This window comes from Pinus tabuliformis, chromosome 5_1 (genome assembly GCF_031772625.1).
Source record: "Pinus tabuliformis cultivar Carrire ecotype Pingquan chromosome 5_1, CPIR1, whole genome shotgun sequence".
NCBI lineage: Eukaryota > Viridiplantae > Streptophyta > Pinopsida > Pinales > Pinaceae > Pinus > Pinus tabuliformis.
Genome location: NC_142305.1, coordinates 453,256,107 through 453,280,074, shown reverse-complemented (window position 1 = coordinate 453,280,074; position 23,968 = coordinate 453,256,107). Strand labels below are relative to the sequence as shown.

The 23,968-nt window shown below is 43.0% G+C and overlaps 1 pseudogene; it reads right to left on the bottom strand.

Moving 5' to 3' along the window:
- Window positions 1–23,555, bottom strand: part of LOC149165442 (transcription initiation factor TFIID subunit 2 pseudogene) — a 110,635-nt pseudogene extending 87,080 nt beyond the window's left edge.
- Window positions 23,556–23,968: the final 413 nt, after the last annotated feature.

The following is a 23,968-nucleotide window of genomic DNA, read 5'->3' as shown; positions in this document are numbered from 1 at the left end:
ATATCGACCAAGAAGACATCACCACAGAAGCTTGGGATGTAAGGGGAGCAGTGAAAGCCATGAAGGATGAAGATCTTGACTAAGTTGCTCGAGGATGAGCAAATGGTTCAGCTGGGGGGTGATGATGAGCCCCAATTTTGGTACAATTTGGGCTCATTTTGGCCTATTCTACTTGTTCAAGCCATTCATTTTTTATTGCTTATGCATGCATTTCTTAGTTTATTCATGTTGTTTGTAGGAAGAAGGGTAGGCACTTTATCTATGTGACTAATGCATTATGATTCCAGGTTTTGGCATTAAAAGGGAGCAAGAGACAACGAAAAAGGAGATAAAGAGAGAATGAGGTGGCACTGCTGATTTTTAGGAGAGGATGTCCACGGTCTTGGGACATTCCTCGTGATTCCCACCAAGAACTCTGAGCTCCAATCCATCTCCCCTCCGAGCTTAAGAAGCAGCCAGCTGTTCTACAGGAACAGCAGTTATAAACTGCTCTACAGGAACAGCAGTTATAAACTGCTCTACAGGAACAGCAGTTATGACCGTCCTACAGGATCAGCAGTTAAACTCTAGTTGGACAGCCGAGCTCCTAAAATCAAGGACACTTGTTGGATCATCGTTTTTGTATAAGTATAGAGGCCTTAGCCTTGGATAGGTTGTTGAAACTCTCGTATTGCTATTGTAATTTTGGAGGACAGTTCAGTTTTCATTCCTTTTTGTAAGCCAATTTGGCATAACATCAGATTATGAATAAAGAAGGCAGTTTGTGATCTAGTTCTGAGTTTCTTAAGGAGACTATAGCTCTCAGGTTAGGGCCCAACCTGAGAGCCATAGATCCCCTCTGCTGTAGTGTTGTTTCCATTTCATTTCAGCACTTTGAGCTTTTCATTTGCACATGCAATTCGAATTACAGGTTGTCAAGTTGGTCTTTCTCATGAGTTAGATAGGATTTGCTTATGGTGAGTTTGTTCACAGTTGTTTAGTGTAGCAGAGGATAGATATAGTCCATTGGAGCTCCAACAAAAAGGGTTGTTAAGGCTCACTGCCGTCTCATTTGGGATTGGGGTGCAGTCCATGACTAACCACCAAAAACACGCATTTTTTTATCTCATGATTACTGCAAACACAGTCACGTTATGTTAGATGCTTCCTTGTCATTCACACCTGCACCACGCTCCTTTACCACAGCTTCATGCACGTTCTCCTTCGCGTTCTGGATTGCTGTTCATTGAATTTACAAGCACAGGTAGTTTAGGTTAATGCATTTTCGGTTTGGTAACAGTCACAAGCATTCGTTTCACTTGCACTGCCCTCTCTCATCCATTACTTCATTCTCCATCTTGATCACGCATGCATCACATCTCCTCGACCTTTACCCCGCTCTGTTATCTCCCAAAGCCTTCCACTCCTCACGTAACTTCATTTCCTAGCCTTTTGTTGACCTAGCCCTCTATCTTCCAACCTACTCCCTACACTCATTTCTCATCTCATTCCTCCACTTCTAGAGCCATCACCAGCCTCATTCCCACCTTGCACATCTCCCCCTACCATTCCATCACTCCTCCATCTCTTCAAACACTCATGGTAGGTCATCCTGTAGCAGTTTATAGACATCCTGTAGAAACCTCTAAGTATCCTGTAGGATCCCCTGCAGACATCCTGTAGGAGGCCACTCACTCGGTTGCTGAGCTTCTGAATGTGAGGAACCTCTGTGGATGGATGCTAAGGATCCCTAGGGACCTCTCCTAGCCTTCCCAACCTGTCCCACGTTCTCCTTCCTTCTCCATTCCATCTGCACAACCAAACCCTAATTAGCACACAATCACAATCATTCCACACACTTAAAGGAAAAATACAAAAACATGTCTTTTATGATGCAAGCAGCTTAGATCCATGCATTTTCACTTATTAGAGGTAACAGCAGCATTGGTAGAAGTTTCCTTCACATTCTTTGCATTATAGAGGTTAGACTAGTTAAATTAGGGTTTCCTAGGTTTACATGCTTTGATTTGCCTTCAGTTCATTTTTGTCAAGTAGATTAGTCTCCTTTGAGCTAGCTTTCGTCCATCATTGATAAAGCTTCTTCTGTGAGCCTATAGAAGTTGGCTTGAGCCCTAGCGGACTTGTGCCAGCTGACCAAGTGACAGTTGCGACAAGAGCTAGTACTTGTGCATACAGCACCATCGCTTCCAAGTTTGTACAAACTACCGGGTTGATAAAATGAGAGACATGAAGCCCCAGGAGTTGTAGCATTATTGCTACAATACTGGAGCTCACCAATGTCCCATGGACACTTTGAAACACAAAGTGTGGTTGTATTCATTGTTATATCTTTCTTGTATGCTGGTCCGCACGATTGGGTTATTCGAGGACCAAGCCTTCACTCACATGATTCTACCAATGCGCTAGTGGCTACATTGGAAGCATCACTTCATGTGATTAGACCCATGCACTATTAGTGTGGGAGTAGGAGTAGTGCTTACTTTCAGTTGTTTGCTTGCATGCTTGTTTGCTTACATGGTTTTCTTGTTTTTCTCTTTCTTGTTTGTACCTTCTTTGCTTTCACTTTTGCTTCTGCTCTTTCTTCACTTTTTTGTTAGTTCATTCGCTTGTTTTTTTCATAGGTTAGTCTGCAAGAAACCATGAGTGACTCACGAAATGAGCTGGGTAAAGTAAAATAGGGCTTGTACAACTATGACTACTTGGTTATCTATCAGCTTGCCTCTATATGATGAGCCTGATTTTCTTAGCCCATGATATTTCAAAGGAAAATACATACTGTTCGAAGTGAACATTGGTGAAAACACAATGCTTGCACACTAACTAGTGTCACCTTCTCTAGTTGGCTGTTTCTAGGTTAACTCTTGTCAGATCAGTCAAGTAAAGTAAGGTGAGGGGGAAAACCTTAATAGGCACATCAGAGATATAATAAACTACTTCACTGCTGGAACAACCTCTTCTGCTCTCAATAAGTAAGGATCCCTCTTCCACGTCTTAAATGAATATGTGCTACGCATAGTGAAAATGAAAAAAATAAAATTCAAAAATTTCAAAATGGAAAATGAATTAGGAAAAATAAGAGAAAGGGAACTATGCAGGGAGGTGATGCAAGTAACTCTGTCAGGGTACTGACATGGCTCTCTGCCAATAGAGCCATGCTTGTGTTCCTATTTGACTCCACCAGGGTACTATCTAGGCCTACTGGCAATGGAGCAACATCAGTAATGAAACTAAGACTCTGACGACTATACTGCTTGTGCACCTATATACCCCTCAACCCGAATCTAAAAAACTGTGTTTCCTTGGCTGGGAATGTGTGTCAATTGACCAATAGTCTGGAAGAGGCTACTTTTTACAATCAAGCTAGTGAGAAGCCAAGACAAGTTGAGAGCGGAACAATAATTTCAGAGGTGTTAGACTTGATTTTCATGAACAAATTCCATTCAAAGAGCTGGAGTTCTACCACTGTGTTGCCAAGTGTTGTAGCGGCTATTAGAGTCAGTCTGGTCATCCCTCCGTCAGAGATCAAAACTGTTTTTGCATATCATTTTTAGGTGTCTCGCTCGTTTCACTCAGTTGCATTCCGCTAGGGGCATGCCATAATATGATGGAAGGGCTTTGTCATTCATCCCCCTCATGCTTTGCATTGCTGGCTCAGGTCTGTTCATCAAAATCAAGTTTTCATGTCTTTTGATCAGCAAGAGTTATTTTCAGTCACTAGGTCTAGGGTTTCACAAAATGTGTCTTCACAATGTCTAATAAAGTCAGCAGGCCAGAGGGAGGTTCTTACAAATTTGTCATTCAAAGATTTTCATCATCATATGGACGGATTATGACTGTTCTTCAAACCTATGTTTTGAAGAAAAGTCAAATATTTTATCCTCTTGTAATAATTTTCAAAGTTTTTAGTTTTTCAAATCTTTAGGCGTAGCCCTGGTCTCCTTTTCTAAATTCCATGTCAGTTGTCCCTGCAAAAATTGCCAAAAAATTTCATCATTTCAGTGAAAAATCAAAAAGGAAGTGTGAAAAACAGAGTTGCATTGAAGTGTGAAAAAGTGCTAATGTCAAACATTATAAAAATGGGTTTTGGAGAATCAAAAATCAAAACGATGTCTCCATGTCTTTATAAAGATTTCTCCATGAGGGTCAAGGTCATTTTGAATTCCAAGAGTAAAGAGGTAATAGTTCAAAGCAATTGGGTGACCAAGTGCACATTTTGGGTGAAGTTGGAGGAAACTTGGCGGGCGCAGTGCATAGAACAGGTGGCGCGGCGCACTGGGAGAAATTTTCTAGTGTAATTTTGAATGGGCGCGGCGCATTCGGATGGTGCGGCTTGGCGCCTACACCTGAAAGCCCGAAAACGTTTGAAACTTCGCCAAATTGGCATTTAATCGTTTGGATTTTCCAAGTAGGACCTCCATCTTAATGTTTCATCCATTTTTGTTCCAATGTGATGATGGTTTACAACTACTATTGGTTGAAATAAAAACTCTCAAACCCCACCTCTAGAATTCCTCAAGCCAATCGCTGTTAGGGTTGCAAATTCATTTTTTTGTTACTAAGGTTCCCCCTCCATCCCATTTTTCCCTTATTTCCATCATTCCCTTCTCCCTTATTCCATTTCTCCTGAATTTTATTCTTCCCTATCCCTAGAAATTACTAAACTCCTATTCCCAATTCCCTTCCACACCTTTACAAATGCAAAAAGCCCAAACCCTACCTTAGATAAACTTCCCAAAACCCTCCTACATTTCCTTAAACAAAATGTATCCTAATATTCCCTAAACTCTTCATCTTCCCCCCCCCCCCCCCCCCCTTCCTAACAGTCCCTTGTTGCATTTTTCCCCTTGGTGGCAGAGTTTGAATACATCACTAAAAAGAGTAGTTCAGCATAGTCTTCCTACACCAGCATCTTTTTCTCTAAGGCAGTTGAAAAACAGCAGTCCTGGTATCTGAGCATTCATCTGACTATGAAGTGGAAACCCAAAGTGACTCACCCTTGGAAGAACAGGCACCTCAGAGGCTTCATAAAGGTGGCAGACATGTTAGAGAAGAACCGACCACCCTTATAGAATTGCAGGCCTGCCTTCTTGCCATGTTTTGTTTTCAGCATCAGTCATACTATGAGTTTTGTCAAAATGTGGCTAGTGTTCAATTTCATCATGAGCTGGCTCATCTTTTTGTGCTGCACTTACAAGGAGATCAAGCTATCTTAGCTGGTGTCACCTTCACGCTCACCCTAGAATCTGTCTCATTAGCAACTGGCATACTGAACATTGGGGAACCATGGTGAAAGGAGCAGAAGATTGACTGGCATCATTATGAGCCATACATTATAACTGGTTTCTTGAGGAAGCTTAAGAGAGTGTTCCCATTCCAATATCTAAAAGATGAATATGATCCACTAATGAAATTGATCATGAAATATTTAAACTTTGAGGGACGGTTCTCTCGCCTCTATGCTTATCACATCAGGTTGCTCATGCATTTCACCAGTGTACGGATGATGAAGATTTCGTATTTCTTTTGCTGGAACATAGAGAGGATGACCACACTTGTGCAACATAAAACCCCTCAGCAGCAACTTAACAGTGTCTATCATTTTGCTCTTACTAATATTTTGGTGGTTCATCAGCTTGAATTACAGGGCATCACCTGGGAGTATTTCTCTCTTGTGATTTCATCAGAGCTTCATAGGGATTATCATAGGTTAAGCATGAAGGTGGACCTTCTCATCAGTATGAGTGCAATGATACTGCTAGTGTGCCAGTATTCATCACATATCAGAGAGGCACCAGACATTTGTTTGTAGTGGCAAAGCGAGTGTTATCTCCAGCCGAGGTGGAAGGGGCCTTATTTCCTCTATCAGCATCACAGGTACAGGACAAAGACAAGAGGCCAATGCAGGATGAGGTGCCTTCAGGTGAAAGAGAGACCGAATTCATTCTCATTCATGATGATGATACAGATATGGGCCCACAAAGTGCCAAACTTACGGGGATCATCCAGGAGCAGCAAACAGAGATCCAAGCCTTATCCCTTGACTTGGAGAGAGCTAAGTGGACCATGAAGTACTTGGAGCAGAGGAACAAATAGCTTGAGGATCAGCAAGCAATCATGGAGCTACAAAGCATTCGCGAGCATCGCCAAGCTGCACAAAGGAGAAGAATTGAGCTCACATCATTGGAGCAAGAGATTAATGAGGATCGGCAGGCTAATCTTGAGAGAGTTAACATGCACTTAAAGAGGCTGTTGGACAAGGCCGAAAAGGACCATTGTTATAGACATTTTTGTGCCTTACAGCATAGAGCATGAAATGTCAATAATCTAAGGGATCCAAAGTCCCTAAACATGTTGTTCCTACCCCTAGAGGAACAAGGTCAGCAAACCACAACACTTCAGATCAGTTCTCCACTGAAAAACACTCAAAAACAGGTCAATTTTGGATCAAAGTAGTTGCTCCACTAAGCATCTGTGCTGAATGTCAAAAGCTCTATGGTGTACCTGCGCTGCATAGCAAGTGCAACAAAGGCTACCTGCGCTGGGCGTACTTTGACATGTGGAGGAATCTTTTCTCAATGTGCCAGTGCCCAGGAAGCTTCCAAAATGACACTTGGATCAGAAGATTCGTCTAATGATGAGTTAAGAGCTTCTAAAACTCCAAGTGGAAGGTAGAAACTCCGAGTGGACTCAAGGACTGAAGAACAACTGGAGTTGAAGAGGACAACAAGTCACACATCAAGCTGACTTATCTTCACTCCAAAACTCTATATAAGGATCTCATCCCATGGGATCTGGAGGCGGGAATTTAGTGCAAAGAATTGCTGTTGGTTTACAGTTGTGAGTATTGGGTGATTGCTTGAGGGAGGTGAAGAGGAGATTTCTTCCCGTCGGGAAGGTGATGCTGGATTGGACCTCTTACGGTTGTATCACCGCCTGAACCTTACTTCCTTATATTAATAAATCATTTGAGGTTCTTCTATTCGCATGTGTTTCAATGGTGTATTTTCTTACTTGCGTATTTGATTTATGCTAATCCTTGAATCAATTATGAATGCATGCTTCTTGTAGTGTCCTTTTCTTGTCTTGTTCACAGGATCTCGTGTAGCTGGGCCCGTGAGAAGACTTGGAGCTGGGAGCAAGCGGCAAATAGAGGAGATTGGATCGACCATTTGCGCAAGACATCGGTAAGTGGATCTCTTCCTTTCATCTCTTGCATGTCATAAAGAAGTAACTTTAGATAGCTTTGCTTCAGCTGTTGCTAAGGAACTATCACCCTTAGAGTGGGATAGGGTCATTCCGTGTTGGATACTTTTCCCCACAACAGACTGGCGACTCCGCTGGGGATCGTGTCTTGTTGGTAGCTTGTGTTTCTTGCTATTCATTTCTTAAACAAAGGGAGTACCGAATCGAACTGCATCTGAATCCTTCGAATGCAAAGTAGAGGGCAGCTACTCTAGCCCAGTGCTGGGCATGTTTATGATTTGAAGAGCTGATCCACAAGGACTCTTTTTAGCTCTTTGTGATAGTGTTCATCTTCCTTAATCATCCTCTAGTGTATACTTGGCTGATAGCCTCTGATTTGGCCAAAAACCATTGATTTTTGAGCAAACTGTGACCCGGAATCTGAGAGAGACGAGAGTTGTCTCTTCAGTGCAGCTGCAGCAAAGGCTACCTACGGTGCAACGCAGTTCCCGAAGGGGCTACCTGCGCTGCATGTCATATTGACAGTGCAACACCTGCGCTGATCCAGTTTTTCCTTGTGCAACTGGAGTTCCCTCCTGTCTGTTGCCCAGTTTTCAATATTGTTTTTGCAGCCTGTTGTCAACCTGTATACCCAGCTGAAACTACCTTTCTTTGCCTTCATTCCGCCTCAGTTGTATGAAGAAACTGTGATTGTTCTTATTGTATTTCTTGCTTTCATTCATAGTTTCCCATAGCGAAAGTGAACTAGTCTTGCTGTGACCTCTTGGATCTAGACCTGTGAGAAAGTGTCGTTGTGATTCTAAGAGCTAGTTTATTGCTGTTCATAGCTGCTTGAGCATTTGCTTTCGTTATATGGTTTGGATTTCAGTATTTCTCGTGTTTGAAACGAGTGAATCTTAAGGTGTTCTTTTGATTATTGGACAAAAACTTGTTTGCTTTCGCTTGAAATTGAATTCGAAATTATACAACAACTTTCTTTTTGTAATACATCAACATTAAGGAAGAAGAAAAGAAATACTTGCATTGTGCATGTGCATTTTGACAATTTGCATGTTGATTTAGGAAAGTGCATCAGTGTGTGCTCTATGATCTGTTTGAAAAGATGATGTCTTTCTTTTCCTTCAGTAGTTAAGATTTTCATAAGTTGAAAGAATTGAAAAAGCTTGCTTATCATTCTTAGACTGCATTTAGGAGTTGTATCATACATCACGTGGTGATCCATAAAGGCAAACTGCTAAGCAAGATCAACCTAAAAAGAACTGAATTTATCTAACAACACTTTGAAACATAACGAAACACAGTAGACGTCTAGGTAGAGACGTGAACCGGCGTCGTTAAACATAGTGACTGTCGATCTCTACGAAGGTGGGTGATTCCTCCTGAGGGACGATAGCACTAATACGGATTTGTGCTCCCGCGTACCGTCGCATATATTGGGAGACCCCTATAGGAACAAAGCCTTTATCCATAGGAAGCCGTGTCAGCCGCCCTACTGATCGCGATGCAGTGAACACAGCATTCACGAAGATCGACCACTCGTACCGTAAAACGTATTCTGTGGTTTCGCGAAAGGTTTGGCACACCCTCTACCTAGAACTCCAGAGTAGTTTCTTTTGGCCTTTTTCAAACTCTATAACTGAAAAAGTCCATCCGAGCATTTGTCACTTCGGGCTCGTTAATACATCGAAGGAGACTAGAGTCATCTTTAGCTTTTTCTCGACTCTTAAAAAGTGAAAAAGAAAGTTGTGTCTTAAAAAGCGTCTAAAATTAATTCAATTCGAAAACACATTTTACCCTGTGCATTGTTGGTTGATCAAGTAATCCGCAACCGTGGAAGAAAGTCAATCGATGAACCGTCGTTCGCGGAGGCGTACGAGTCAACCGTCTTTGTCTCCGGAATCGAAAACAACCCGGGCAAAGCGATCTCGTTCAACTGGTTCCAAATCTCCTGTCAAAGTTAGAACAAGTGTTCCGACGACATCTGAGGTTCCGGTTACTCCAAACATTTCTGGAAACCCTGCCCCTATTGAAGAAGTTCAACAGCCCCAGAAGGACAGTAACACTGATCCTAGTCTGAGAGCAAATACTTGTGTTACTGAATCAGTTCCATCAGTGATCGGTTCAGAGAGTCTTGCTCCTCAAACAACTGTCGCTGTCGAAACAACCCCTTCTTCGGCACCAGAAATATTCTACGGACCTGACGGTCTTCCTCTTCCACCCGGTCTGATCGCAATAGAAGAAATTGTAGAAGATCCACAAGCAACTACTCCAACACATTTTGGAGCAGGGATCACTCTACTTCCTACTACATCAGAAGCTAGCCTACCACCCAGAGAAGTTCCTGAAGAATCACTAGGCAATCTATTAGATAGACTCAAAATGTCTGAACAACCGTCAACATCTAGGACTGTGCCAAATGACACAGCGACAGCAGAACTCCCTGCAGTCATTTCGACAATGTTCGCCGGCATACCATCTGTCCCTAACTCTCAACAGCTGGAGGGGGTCCCTTCGGGGGCCATGACGACAATATGGTCTGTTCCTGTTTGTTCTCCCGGGATAATACCCGGTAACTCCTATGTTGGAACTCAACAAATTGATCCTTTCGGGAATCAGTTTGGGCAATCCGGTCCTCGAGGTGTAATGAATCCTCTCGGTTCCGGACCACCACCGTATGGGGGGCAATATGCTTTTTCATTACCCCCTCCGGGAGGTTACCCATACGGGAGTTCACAACCATATTCAGGTTATACTGGAATAACTACAAGTGGTTGGATACCTATGCTACCCCAGCAACCAAGAGTTGTGTATTCTAGGCAACAACAAATGCCTATGACGAACATCCCGACGACACCAGCGATTGTAACCGTGTCGCAAGTTCAAACGGTGCCTGTTGTATGTCAACCTCAGTTTCCTCAGGTTGTAATGCAACAGCCCCTTGACCCTGCGACTCAACCACAATCGCCGGCTGGCGAGGCGGCACAAGCACAAACGGGTACCATTACCCCTCATCTTGGTCCAGTGGTTAGTATAGCACAACAACCCATGGCATCACAACCATGGTTGGTGCAGTATCAACAACCACAATTCCAGCAAGTGTACCAAGGTACCGAGCAGCAGATTTTTGCGAACAGTGGACAACCGTACATACAAAACGGTCTAAACCAACCACTTTACAGTGGGGTAGTCCACCAACCGTATCAATCGTACCAGCATCAAATACATTATGCCGGTATGCAAAGACCAACTGCTCAAGCGATCCCATCGTATCCTGGGTACGCTTCGCCTAACCTGAGTCAACAGCTGCCATTCGTGGCAACTCTAGAGTTACCCGATTTACACCGGTTGACGAACGATCCGATTGCTTATGCCCCTTGGTGGCCAGCGATTCCTCACAAACTTCCCTCGGACATTCCTAAATTCAATGGAAATCCAGGTGAAGACCCGTCGAATCACGTCATGACTTTTCATCTGTGGTGTTCATCGAACACTCTGAACGATGATTCGATAAGACTTCGCCTCTTCCAGAGGACATTGACAGGTCCGGCGGCTAAATGGTATATAGAATTGCCAAGAGCCTCTTTCGACAATTTCAGCTCCTTAGCCACGACTTTTTTAACCCATTTTCAACTACCAATCAGGTATGAAACAGGAACCGAGATACTAACCAACTTCAAACAGACGACAGCTACTCACATATCAGATCATATACATGAGTGGCGTCGCCGTCGTAGGATGGTGAAAACATACGTTCCTGATCAGCTATTAACTGAATGGTTTATAAAGTCATTACTTCCGGCTATAACGGAAGATGTGGCCAAGGGGGGAGTCGTAACAGAGGAGCAAGTCATCGCTCGTGCTCAATATTTAGACTTAGTATATACTCAGTCTGGCACGCTCTACGACAAAATACCTGACGCCCCTAGACCTGAATTTTCAATTCCTCCCCCTCCTAAATCGAATATTGACTCTCATGCCGGAGATGGCGTGATTGGCACTGCAAGCACGAAGTCGAAAAAGGCATCACCTCAGAAAGCCCGTAAGACTTCAGATCAAAATGCCCATGAAGAGATTCTTGCTTCGGAAGTAAATGCCATATCAGCAGATAAAGGCAAAGAAACCAATCAACCAGGAAGCAAGAAGAAGCAAAACAAAGGGAAGAAGAAGCAACAGGATGATCCGTCACCTGAAAAAACTTCTTCGAACTCTCCTGAGAAAGGGAAAAAGAAATGGCCTTGTATGATATGTGACGAAGATCACAAGACAACAGATTGTCCATACAAAGCTGAGCTCAAGAGATTCTTTAAAAGTCCAAAGAACCCAGCTGTGTTGACTGATCCATTTCCCAATCCAGGTCAAAATATGGTTGATAGTGGAAATGCTTCCCCGTCGCAAGTGCTAATGTTATCGATCTCCAAACAACAAAATGATGCTTTGATTTCGACAAGGAACAAAGATTACAGAAATCTGCAACTGTCAAACGAAAAAGGTAAAGATCAACCTAGTAGTTCGACAACAACTTCGACAGAAGTTGTCCCACCCATAATGCCAGAATTAACGATAAAACCACCTAAGGGGGTAGTACACAAGTCGACTTTTAATCCTCGTGCCAGAGCGGCGCAGCATTATAACATAGTAGAAGATTTGGCTCAATCGCCATCCGCTATGTCGACTCTAGAAGTACTACAAAATTGTCCATCCCAAAGGCAGGCATTGTTATCGGCAATAGGGGGGGTTGATCCTAAGGATTCCAATCTTGTGTCCTTTGATCACAAAGGGTATGACCCTCAGTTACCCGCTCAACTAGCTTTCCTTATTCAAGTGAAAGCCCTCAACAAAACTGTTCATCGAACAATTATTGATGAGGGGGCATCGACATGTATTATGTCGATGAGTTGCTGGAAAACATTAGGGTCGCCAACCTTGTCAAGATCGTCGACAACACTAAAAGCATTCGACGGTAGGACATATACCCCTTACGGTATTCTAAGTAACTTAAAGGTTGAACTAGGTGGAAAAACAGTAGAAATTGATGTAGAAGTCATAGATGGGAATCTGGATTACAACATCCTACTGGGAAGACCATGGATTTATGCCATGGCAGCTGTTGTGTCGACTTATTTTAGGAAGATCGCTTTCCCGTTTGAAGGAGGGATTACGGTCGTCGACCAACAGAACTTCCTCCTTAATGGTTCACAAGTTACGGGAAGCATTCCCATGATCCATGAAAGCGACCATTCAATTCAAGATATAGGAGTAGGCCTGCTGAAAGACCCCACGATGATGGGGACTTTCTCGCTACCAAATCATATGTACATAGGAAATGTACCATTGGTGGCTACCTGCAACATGATATCCTCCACGAAGGTCGCAAAAGACAAAGTCGTCATGGATCGGGCAATGGTCTTGCACCCGAGCCCAATCGAAATATTGTAGCAATCAATGTTTCAGGCATGGGAGGCGAGCCCAAATCAATGCTCGTCAAGCATTTGGGTAGACAGGTCAGGAGAATGTGGTACCCCTTTGGATCCTTGGTCACGAGTGCATGCAAGTGATGAAGGAATCCTACAGTCAATGTTGATTGAGGGGGCACCATGGGATGATAACCACCATCGTTCCCTTCCTCAGGAAGATACTCAAGGCGACCTATATCACCCTTCAGTATTTGAATTCCTAGCAAATACTGTAAATACGGTGGATTCCGAGAGAAACCTATCCAATATAGAAGAGACTATAGCCATAAATATCTCGACCAAAACAGACATTGTAGAGAATATTTATGTCGGCAAAGGTTGTTCCCCTTCAGAACAAGAAATATATAAAGCTCTTTTCCGTGAATTTAGAGATGTCTTTGCTTGGTCATATGATGAAATGCCAGGCATCGACTCGAGTATCGTTGAACATGAAATTAAGATGTATCCTGATGTCAAACCAGTAAGACAACGGCTTCGGCAGGTGCACCCCAAGAAAGCCGCTGCTATTAAGGCAGAAGTTGAAAAACTCCTCCATGCTGGTTTCGTCTACCCGGTTCCTCTAACCGACTGGGTATAGAATATTGTCCCTGTTATGAAAAAACAAGGAACAATACGAGTGTGCGTCGATTATAGGGATGTAAATCAAGCTTGTCCAAAGGACAACTACCCTACACCCTTCATCGACCAGATAATTGATGAATGCGCCGGATGTGAAATCTTTTCGTTTATGGACGGATTTTCCGGGTATAATCAAATTAATATCCGCCCACAGGACCAGTCAAAGACTGCATTTATTTGTCCGTGGGGCACATTCGCTTATCGAAAATTACCCTTTGGTTTAAAGAACGCAGGGGCGACGTTTCAGAGAGCAATGAATTATGCTTTCCATGACATCAAGAACATCGTTCAACCTTATCTCGACGATCTCCCGACTCATTCGCAAAAGCGGACTGATCATCCGCAACATTTAAGAGCGATATTTCTATGTTGCCGACACTACAAGATAAGCGTCAATCCGCACAAATGTGTGTTTTGCATCAGTTCTGGTCGTTTACTTGGCTTTATAGTCTCCAAGGATGGGATTCGTCTCGACCCTTGCAAGGTGCAGGCAATCATTAATTTGCCTCCACCTTCGAACTTGCTTCAGATTCAGAAACTCCAAGGGAAAGCAAACTTTCTGAGGAGGTTCATTCCGAATTACGCAGAACTTGCTAAAGGTTATACCCGTCTCTTGAAAAAGGATGTACCTTTCGTCTGGGACCAGGTTGCGTAAGCTTCCTTTGATGCTCTGAAAGAAGCGCTAGTAAAAGCATCATTAATGTACGCCCCGGACTATCAAAGAGACTTTAACCTGTATCTGGCTACAGCAGATACGACCATTGCAATGGTTTTAGTTCAAGAAGTCGACGGAATTGAACACCCTATATATTATTTAAGTAAAAACTTAAATGATACAGAAAGTAAATATTCTCATGTTGAAAAGCTAGCACTAGCTGCTGTTCAAGCGATACAAAGGTTTCGGCATTATGTCCTCTTCAGGAAGACCACCGTATTGTCAGATTGCAACCCCATGACTTATATACTGTCGCGACAGTTGCTTGGGGGCAAATATTCAAAGTGGATAGCTATCCTTCAAGAGTTTGATCTGGAATTTGTGAAATCCAAATCAAAGAAAGCTTTAGTTTTCGCAGAATTATTATGCGATCTCCCATCATCGTCCAACGATGAAACGTCCAAAGAATCGATCGTGGACGAAGGTTTGTTTCTGATATCAGCAAGTGATGAGTGGTATGGAGATATAATAGTTTATCTCCAAACCCAAAAGTTTCGGCCAGACACCTCTCACTCAGAACAAAAACGCATTCGATACCAAGCAAAAGACTACATGATCGTCGGTGATACGCTTTACCGTCGTGGTATCGATACGATCCTGAGAAGGTGTCTAACCCATGAGGAGTCCGAAAAAGCCCTGAATGAATGTCATTCAGGCACCTGTGGGGGGCATCAATCTGGATATGCTACAGCACAAAGAATCTTACGAGCAGGATACTTCTGGCCAACCATGTTCAAAGATTGCATAACCGCAGTTAGAAGTTGCCATGCATGTCAGATTTTTGATAGCAAAACCAGAAGACCCCCCGCTCCTTAACAGCCAATAATAGCTGTGGGGCCTTTCGCCAAGTGGGGCATCGATTTCATGCAATGTAACCCCACCTCGACCGGGGGGCATGGGTATATTATAGTCGCAGTTGACTATTTTACCAAATGGGCCGAGGCGATGCCTACATTGGATAACACTGGTGAAACAGCAACCCTATTCTTTTTTAATCATGTAGTCGCCAGATTCGGCGTACCACAGGCCATAGTAACAGATCATGGATCGCATTTTCGCAATCACATGATGGTTGAATTAACTGCCAAACTAGGATTGTCTCACGACAGCTCTACTCCGTACTATCCGCAAGCTAACGGACAAGTTGAAGCAATCAACAAGGTCCTGAAGCACATGCTGCAAAGGATGGTTGGGGTTCACAAAAGAAGATGGCATTTGATCCTGTACTCGGCTTTGTGGGCCTACCGAACATCGGTAAGGAATGCCACTGGGTTCACACCGTTTCAACTGGTATATGGCCTAGAAGCAATCCTACCGATCCAGTGTGAAATTTCGTCCCTTAAACTCGCAATTGATCTCCTCCCCGGAACCTCAGAAGAAGAAGCTCGTTTCTTGGAGTTAATCCAGTTGGATGAAACCCGTCGTGATGCCGCCTTGGCAAATGAAGCCCATAAGAAACGAGTCAAAGCGCAGTTCGACAAAAATGTCAAACCCCGTGTCTTCTCGGAAGGTGATTTGGTCTTGCTTTATGACCAAGAATCCGATAAATTGGGAGCTGGGAAATTCAAGTCCTTATGGATGGGCCCTTATATTGTTAAAAGTGTGTTAGCAAAAGGTGCCTACGAGTTGGTAGATTATGACAGAATTCCACTGGCGCAACCCCGCAACGGGTTGTACCTTAAGCGTTACTATGCCTGATAGTAACCTGTATGCTTTTGTTACATTTTTGTTTTCGCTAAAGCGTTTGTTCCGGTTTAAGTAATCCGCTTTTTAAACTTATTTCAGATGTCAAATCCATTGGAACCGTGGGTTGGATATGCTGACAGAGCGAGTCGTAGTTCGAGGAACCTATCCTCTGCAGCATGGGCCATTTTTGACCCAAGCGGCGAGTTAGTGAGTTTCAGGGGGGTATGTATTGGCCAATCAACGAATAACATCGCTGAGTATAGCGCGTTGATAGAGCTCCTCTCTGATGCCATCACCCATGGCATACGCCGGCTAGTCGTCAGGTTAGACTCACAGCTCGTGGTACTACAACTCAATGGTACCTACTCTGTCCGAAATCCAGCTATTTATCGCAAGTTCCTAAGAGTTAAAATCTTGGAAAGACAGTTTGATTTTATCCAATATCAACACATTTCCAGAAACTTAAACACATTAACCGACTCATTAGCAAACTATGTGTTAGATAGACATTTGCAAAATTGATAAAAAGAGAAGCATCATCGATGTTTCATACATGGATCACATAAAAACTAGAATAAACCCCGAAAATCAAAAATATATATAACTGTTTACGGTTTACATATAATGTTCTGTAACCAAGACAAAATCGGTCATACGACCCCAAAACTCAAAATGGCTGGGGGGCACCCTAGCCTAGTGATGCTCATGATAACATGCCACGGCCTGTGCAATCATGCGCAGAAGACGAGACCATCGTCTAGGAACACCAGCAGTATGTCGCTGCAATCGCAGAGGCAACTCGTCAATCCGTACATCCGGAATCCCAAGGGTAAGACCCTCGACCTGTTCCTGCACAGCTGCAAGAGTCTCAGCCAAGTCAAGGTCACGGAGAATAGCTCTCCTTGGAGCCTCCCCTGCTGGGGCAGCGGCCGGAGCTCTCGGACGAACTGCTGGACGGACGGGACCAACATCTGCATGCACACATGAGTTTGATTAGAGTCTTGATAGAGTAAAGCACAAGGACATTATAAATAAAAAATAGTAAACAGTGATAAGGTCAAAATATTTACCAAGATCACCCCACTGCTCGCCATCCGGTAGTACTAAATCCGGATCACCTCGGAAATCCATACCAATATATGGATACTCGGAAAAAGCCATATCCTGCCGCTCGAACCACCTAAAAAAGGCATCAGTAAAAGTAATCTGAGATTGACCTGCATGTCTAGCCATGTGGTCGACCCACCTCTGCATGCGTGGCTCAGTAGGAGATGGCAAGTCGAGAACAATGTACTGAGGTTTCATCAGGGGTATCTTCTCCAAAGCGAAGGCAGTCAAAACTGAACCGAAGCCAAAATTCTTCAGTTTCCCGTCCTTTACTTTGGTCAACTGGTTTTTCATCTGAACCAGTACTGCGTCACACCAGTTAAAAACTTTCGGCTGAAGACATTCCAGGGCGTGCTGCACATAAGACCTGTTGGCAACATGAGGGGATGCGCTGCCGGCCATCCTACAAATCGTGTACAGAATAGACCTGAGAGACCTGTCAGTGATATCACGGATAGAAACCTTGCCGTCTCTGCTCGGCTGGGATCCCTCCCTACAATACTGACGGATATAATCTTTCACGGAATCGCTCCCTCGGGCCGAACCAGACAAGGAAATGGGGGCACCCCGCCTTGACAACCCAGTCAACAAGTAAATGTTCACTATGGTCAAAGGGATGGACTTGCCCCTAATCTGGAACACTTGGTTAACAGGATCCCAAGCATCAAGCAGGTACTGCAGTAAACGTATCTGTGCCCTCATGCTAGATATACGGAAGAATTTTAGCAAGCCACAGTTCTGCAACGCGCTCACGGTAACAGGATCATGGAGGGCAATCATGTCCTCCTCTTCATGCTCTCGTTCTCGCCACGTAAGAGTCATTCTGCTCCAATAAACTCTGCAAAACAAACAAGAGGAGGAGTAAGATCCCTGACTCGGTAAAGAAAATGGCAAAATTCTCATTAAAAAGTATGCAACCAAAACGTTTTCTGTGCCCAACGCAGGTAGGGAAGGGTCTCACCTGCGTTGGGAGACAAACTTCCTTTGAAAATGAAAACCCCAACGCAGGTTTCGATATGGGGCACCTGCGCTGATGGCAGAGCGCCCTAGAGAAACCCCAGGGGCTCATGGGGGTAGGAAAACAAGCATAAAACTGAGAAATAAGACCATGAAAAGATAGAGCTAGGGTTTAGCTCCTACCTGGTGGAAATGGCACTGAAAATCGTCCACAGAATCTCCCGAAATCAGCTGGTGAAAAATCGAGAGGAAGAGGCACCTCCAAAGCTCCAACAAACCAAATGCACATGAAATGGTAAAATGAAAGGTAAAAACATCTTTTAATTTCTTTTTACGTAGTTCAAAGTAAAATATTCGTATTTTTACTTCATGTTATCTGTTTCTAACAAGTTTGTTGCAGCAATTGATGAAACAGTACTATCTCTGGAAAAGAAAAACTAGTCATGGTAAAATATGAATTTGACCTTATCAAACGAGCAGTTTTGGCAGAGTTCATGCTCGTTAAAAAATAAACGCAAAACCGAGCAGTTTTAACGCGGACTTCATGCTCGTTAAAAAATAAACATAAGCATGTGAGCAAGCTTTCCCCCAGAGTTCAAGCTCATCCAGAAAAAAATGAACTGGTAAATAACCATTTGAGACCGTAAATTCATCAGCCATAAAAGCCTTGGTCGTGTTTATGCACCGTCACCTCCACTTTTCATTTGGCCGATCATTCACATCCACTTGATTGTTTACCTATTTTGAGGAACAGCTGCGAAGAGTGATTTCACTTAGCCATCCTTGTAATACTGCCGTGATTGGAAAATTCCAACCTGTACCTGGAATCTGCTGCTATCCCTGTTTATCACTCGTTCCTCAAAAGACGAGTCTTCTTTGAGCTCTTTTCACTGACTCGTAAAATATGAAAAGTTTGCCGAGTTTTGGCCTTCCAGCTCGTTAAAAGGACCGGAAGAGCTATCCCTCCTCTAGATTTTAATCTTTTTGGACCTGAGGGATTATTGCACAAAAAGATCGAGCGCTTGTCTAGTTCGGCTCGATAAAGACATCGAACATTCATCCCTTCTGTATTGTTTTATACTTTTTCAGACTTAAGGGATTAGATGACGAAAAAGGACCCCTGGAGTCCACTTTATGTACGCTTTTCAGACTCTCTAAAAATGAAAAGGACCGAGTTGTCTTTGTCGCTAGGCTCATTAAAAATATTGAATAGCGACAAACTTGTCTTTAGACGAGAACGAGTTTCCCTATCGCTAGGCTCGTTAAAACATAGCGATGGGCTTGCCCGAAGGGCAGGTTATAGAACAAGCATATGTTATCCTCCTCAAGCTTGACAAAAATAAAGAGGTACTGGTCAGAAATGACTGGGGAAAAATTGGGAGAACCTCAAAGCTTAATGGTAGCAAGTCGCTCTTGAACATGACACTTTTGCCTCCGTAAATATCGGGTTGGGTTATTATCATTCACCGGTCCCTTCACCATGGTCTCGCCATACCATCCATACATGGGGTAATGCTACCGATCCATCACATCAGTGTCGTTATATGTTCAAGAGATGTCATTCAGAAAGTGTCAACCGGGTCCCATCCACTACCATACATCATCTTTCATCCTTCCATGACCGCCACCCTGAATCATATTTCACAGATCGTTTTCACCATCATCACTAGCTTCGTTCCGTGTCACTGATGTGGGATTCATTAAGGCCCTCCTTTGACGGATCACTTCTTGTCGACATCAGCTCATTATCCAAGAAGTTGATCTAGGAACACCCCCTCAGTACTTTGAAGCTTGCATGCCTCAATGGCAAGTTTCTCACTTCCGGCGATAGGTATACATTAATGACCTTCGACCAGGAGACTTTGCGTGGTGTTCGACGTCAGATCCTATATTCACGCCACGTGAATTGTGCTGCAGTACCTTGAGGGTCATCATCATTATCGGTGATTCCTCTCGCGCTTGTTAACAGTTTACATTATTGACTGGTAATCAAGCGATGTCTTTCCATGTTCGACTTCAAGAAATTCTCACATGGATCGACTTGTACTAGAGTGAAGATCGGACAAGTTTGAAGACCCCGGATCTAGTTTCATCCATCCGGGCTGTGATATATATTCAGGAGATAAAAAACATAGACATGTGCAGCAGATGATCATCCTACTAAAAGGATGATAATTAAAAGCAGAGAATTATCAGTCTATTATCAGACGATCGTCTGTCTATGTACAGCAAATGTATTTATAAAGCTGAGCATGGGAAATGCCCGCATCAGCTAGATCATGAAAAGAAAGTATGAAAAGATAATGTATTGTATTGTATTTTGTTACAGGTCACCTCCCGACGATTGAACGAACTTCGGATCCTCCTAATAAAGCATTTCACCCGATAAAAGACCTCATACTTTAGGGGGCAACTGTTATAGACATTTTTGTGCCTTACAGCATAGAGCATGAAATGTCAATAATCTAAGGGATCCAAAGTCCCTAAACATGTTGTTCCTACCCCTAGAGGAACAAGGTCAGCAAACCACAGCACTTCAGATCAGTTCTCCACTGAAAAACACTCAAAAACAGGTCAATTTTGGATCAAAGCAGCTGCTCCACTAAGCATCTGCGCTGAATGTCAAAAGCTCTATGGTGTACCTGCACTGCATAGCAAGTGCAACAAAGGCTACCTACGCTGGGCGTACTTTGACATGTGGAGGAATCTTTTCTCAATGTGCCAGTGCCCAGGAAGCTTCCAAAATGACACTTGGATCAGAAGATTCACCTAATGATGAGTTAAGAGCTTCTAAAACTCCAAGTGGAAGGTAGAAACTCCGAGTGGACTCAAGGACTGAAGAACAACTGGAGTTGAAGAGGACAACAAGTCACACATCAAGCTGACTTATCTTCACTCCAAAACTCTATATAAGGATCTCATCCCATGGGATCTGGAGGCGGGAATTTAGTGCAAAGAATTGCTGTTGGTTTACAGTTGTGAGTATTGGGTGATTGCTTGAGGGAGGTGAAGAGGAGATTTCTTTCCGTCGGGAAGGTGATGCTGGATTGGACCTCTTATGGTTGTATCACCGCCTGAACCTTACTTCCTTATATTAATAAAGCATTTGAGGTTCTTCTATTCGCATGTGTTTCAATGGTGTATTGTCTTACTTGCGTATTTGATTTATGCTAATCCTTGAATCAATTATGAATGCATGCTTCTTGTAGTGTCCTTTTCTTGTCTTGTTCGCAGGATCTCGTGTAGCTGGGCCCGTGAGAAGACTTGGAGCTGGGAGAAAGCGGCAAATAGAGGAGATTGGATCGACCATTTGCGCAAGACATCGGTAAGTGGATCTCTTCCTTTCATCTCTTGCATGTCATAAAGAAGTAACTTTAGATAGCTTTGCTTCAGCTGTTGCTAAGGAACTATCACCCTTAGAGTGGGATAGGGTCATTCCGTGTTGGATACTTTTCCCCACAACAACCATGCTTTGCTGAGACACATGGCTTTCCACTACATGGCATGAAACAAGGTCTGCAAGGCCCGAATCTGGAATTTAAAGGCAAAATTGAGGAAGGAAATAAGGAAGAAAAATAGGCAAAGGGAGCTTGATCATCCTTAGATACTGGCCGAAGCCTACTTAGTCTAGCATAACACTTAATGAAGAAGCTCCAGCCCAAATTTGAAGAAATTTGGGGCATTTTTGACATTTTGGAATTTTTTTGTACAAAAAATAGGGTTTTTCTACCTATGCGTCGCGCCACGTCGTGCACACTTTTGATAGGAAGCTCCAAATGGAAAAAAGTTTATATTTTTGGATTTGGCATGAAAAATCATGACTACTGGTACATGGACAAGAAGTTTGGGCAAATTTTGAGTTCTCAGGAGGTCGAAAACACTCAAAAAATGACCTCACTGCCCCTATTTTGATAGACAGGAAGTAGTCTTGGGAGATTGAAGTTTTGAAGGGGCAAATGGGCAGCAAATTCAGAAATTCCACTTGGGTTGGAAATTAGACAGGTAGGGCCTTCCAAAAAAAACACTTGGGATCAATTTGGATTTCAAGAAGTTCCTCAAACTCAGCCTCAAAGTGGCACGACGCATATAGATTTTGGTGCAGTGCACAGAGGATTTTTGCCCAATTTTTCACCTTCCAACTCAGAAATTCGGCCAGTTTGACTAGTTTTTCTTTGTAATGTAATTTTTGATCTATATTGATGTAATTGGATAAACATGATGTAATTTTGGCACATATTTACTTTTTCTAGAGGATTCATTCACCAAAAAGTGAAAATTTAGTGAATGAATCAGTTTCCTACCTTATGGAGGCAAGTTGTTTTGATTGGCTAGATTTTAGTGCTTTGTTTAGAATTGGTTGAAACAGCTCCTAGAATGATGAGCTCGACCCCTAGAGGCAAGGGAATGGGTTGTGCTAATCTATATTATGTAATTTCTAAGTCATTTTTAGGGTTGGACACTTGGGATTGCTTTGGCATATCATTGTACATTCTATCTCTACATTTTTGGCTAAGGAAAGACCAGGGTTTTGCAGCACTGTTTGGGATCCATGTGGCTTTATGTTTTGATGGTGTGCTTCTCTAAGTAATTGTAAGTTTATTAGTCTTATGTGTATCATTTTCCTCTCTTTTCTTCTAAATTTGAACAAATGAGTGATTAAGGTGGAATCCATTAAGTGTTATGCTCTGCCTTTGAATTTGTTTAAACTTCCATGTTTTCATCTGTTTAAGGAGAATTCTTGAGACTTTCTTGCTCTCCTTAGCTCCTCACCAGTCTAATCTATCCATCTCACTTGCTTTAAAGCATCAAAACGATTGCCTTCCTTGCCCCAGTCAGAACTCTGCAGAAACTGTGCCTCATGCCCGAGCCCAATTTTCCTTTCCCTGTTTCCAACACAAAACCCCAAAAAACTCACAACAAACCCTTGTACTTCATAACTAGCCTAAAATTAGCTTTTATTTCAGTCATATCGAGCCCCATTGCTTGTATTTTGTCTAGATCGACCCGAAGAGAGCCCTCTCTTATCCTCGTAGGGCTAGCTACGAGGCTGAGCGTGGTTTGATGTGGACCTAGAACCTTGTCTTTTCAGCCTGAGACAAATCTAGGCTCTAACATAGTGGCAACCATACTAGGGAAGAAAACGGTTTGCTTGTTGATGTCATTGGTTTTCTAAGCTACAGACGAAGCCTGAAGTTATGCCAGGTAGCCTTCGAAATGCTTTTTCTTTGCATTAGCGCAAGTAGATAAACGTTGCTTCAGTTAATCTCTGGTCTAGCTTGTAATCGTGATACTTGACTTGTAAATCGCCCCAGTACATTTGAGAATTCTAAGATTTTGGATGATAAGTTTAGAATTTGAAAGGTTGAACAAGTTGTTTATGTCCCTTTGATTTCTTGAACATAACACACTGGCTTCAAAGAGATATACCAGAGCTAATCTAGATCCAAATACTCCCCCTTTTTACGAAAATCCCAATCTGATTTCAAGAATTGTTCGTCAAGAGATCTCTGTGGCTTCCTTGTTCAAATCTCGTTCTTGCCCTGCAATTTTTAAATATCTTGAAGAGCATTATTTTTATGAAAAGTTTGAATTGTCATTGTTTGAAACCAAATCTGAAAGTGCTCTTGGTTCTATAGTTCCAAATCCTGACTTTGTTGCAGCTCTTGAAGTTGAAAGAAATAATAAATCAATTGAGAATTTTACCTTGAAGCACCTCCAAAGTGGAATTCATGCTTCAAATATTGCTGATTTCCGAGAAGCCGCATCTGCATCCCTTCGATCTTTCGTAACGGCATCCACTTCGAAAATCCCTACCGAACATCCCTTCATTCCCACCCTTCCCCTGCAACCTAATATTGTTGATCAAAAGTCTGTTTTAAATTCGCCTCCATCTACTCCTTCTACATCCAAAATTGCTTCACCTCTACATACACCTCCTCATACACCTCACACATCAGCTGCACCCTCTCCCCCAACATCCCCCAGACCAAATCCACCAAGAGCAATGGTTGCTCGGTTTGCACCACTCGCGCTGCCTCAAGTTTTGGGTGACATGCCCATAGATTATTAGAGTAAAATTCCTTTGTTTGATGGTACTCCTCAAAGTATCATGGCACAACAACATGTGGATAAGTTGATGGATTTCTTTGAGCTTCATGAGATTGATGCAGAAAACGTGACCATGAGATTATTCGTGTAGACTTTTGCA